Source organism: Chiloscyllium plagiosum, unplaced genomic scaffold (assembly GCF_004010195.1).
Source record: "Chiloscyllium plagiosum isolate BGI_BamShark_2017 unplaced genomic scaffold, ASM401019v2 scaf_96611, whole genome shotgun sequence".
Classification (NCBI taxonomy): domain Eukaryota; kingdom Metazoa; phylum Chordata; class Chondrichthyes; order Orectolobiformes; family Hemiscylliidae; genus Chiloscyllium; species Chiloscyllium plagiosum.
The window spans coordinates 1-1,667 of NW_025166398.1; the positions used below are offsets into that span (position 1 = coordinate 1).

Sequence of the window (1,667 nt, forward strand, 5' to 3'; positions counted from 1 at the left end):
CATACGATATAAGGTCACAGCAGCTTGACTCGTCAAAGAAAATCGCGTTCATTTTCAATATCCCAATGCAATCTACATTTCAATGCAGTTTAGGCAACAGGACCAAATTATTCTTTGAGATTTTATAATAGCGTCGATGCACACAAACTGATATTGAAGTTCCAATTTCAGTAAGACAGTTGTGATCATCCAAAAATAGCAACATTGAAAACCACTGATAGCACCGACGAGAGTGGGACTCGAACCCACGCGTGCAAAACACAATGGATGAGCAGTCCATCGCCTTAACCTCTCGGCCACCTCTTCACATACGCCTGCTTGCCGATAAGCTTATGAATAAGTGAATTGCATAAATTATGCAGAACAGCAGACATTTCATTCGAGCTCTGAAGGATAGTGGAATCAAGGGTTATGTGGATAAGGCAGGAACAGGATACTGATTGAGGATGATCAGCCATGATCATAATGAATGGTGGTGCTGGTTCGAAGGGCAGAATTGCCTACTCCTGCACCTATTGTCTATTGTCTATTAAATTGCCTCTGAGGAATTGTTTGCCAGACTGGAGTAGAGTGCATAGTGTTCAATGTCATTATTCGAAACACCTTTCTTCCACTCAGATATGTTTGACATGCACTTGTGTACAGGACATACAATTTCAAATGTCGAAATTGTATATTTCAACAATCTACCCATCTTTGCAATGAGGAGATCACCACTTTCCTCTCTCGGGGTCAGAACCACTGGTGAAGATGATCGTACAATCCCCGTTACTAGCCATGGAATCAGAGAAATTCGGTTTCCCAAACGTTATGGTAAAACCAGGAATGTGGAGGTAAGCATTAATGTGTTGCTCCTGTACTGCAGATGACCAGTGCACGGTATCTCTGTGCCAGTATAGTGGTCTATGCTGAACCGAAGTTTTACGTTTGAGCATCACATGGAGCAGCTTCAATTTGTCGTCGTGTTGAGGCGTACGGATAAAAGGTGATATTGAGCAAAGTCAAGTTTATGGGAAGATACCCGTGTTTGTGGATTGAGAAACGACCTTTTCTGGATAATGACTCCTTGATCAACAAACATACTGCAAGTATTTAAAACGTGTAGAGACATGTGTGGAGAAAGAGCCGAAGGTGTATTTTCAGCAAATGGATAACGTTTCCCATGTGCACTGCGTTAAATTCCGGGAAAATAGATGTTGATCTGGTTTCATGTTATGCAGTTTGTTGCAAACTCAAAAAGGTTATTGCAGTAATAAAAAAATAAATTACATAGGACCGTTTGAATATTGTATTGAATTGAATTTTGGTCTGAGCATATTTAAAGAGCCGAAGGTGAATTTTCAGCAAATGGATAACGTTTCCCATGTGCACTGCGTTAAATTCCGGGAAAATAGATGTTGATCTGGTTTCATGTTACACAGTTTGTTGCAAACTCAAAAAGGTTATTGCAATAATAAAAAAATAAATTACATAGGACCGTTTGAATATTGTATTGAATTGAATTTTGGTCTGAGCATATTTTATCTTCAATTATATTTTATCTTCAATTATATGTCAGTTTGGATAGTGCTGTGAGCTGCTGCCTTATCTCCCACTCAGACTGAATCATCGAAGGTTATCGCGCTCTGCCACCGTCACTGAAGTAGGGTGTGGTGGCCAGATAAGAG

The 1,667-nt window shown here is 40.0% G+C and overlaps 1 non-coding gene across 1 annotated transcript; it reads right to left on the reverse strand.

Moving 5' to 3' along the window:
• Window positions 1-224: 224 nt before the first annotated feature.
• On the reverse strand, window positions 225-306 carry trnas-gcu. The gene has a single exon. It is a non-coding gene; the product is annotated as a tRNA-Ser (tRNA).
• Window positions 307-1,667: the final 1,361 nt, after the last annotated feature.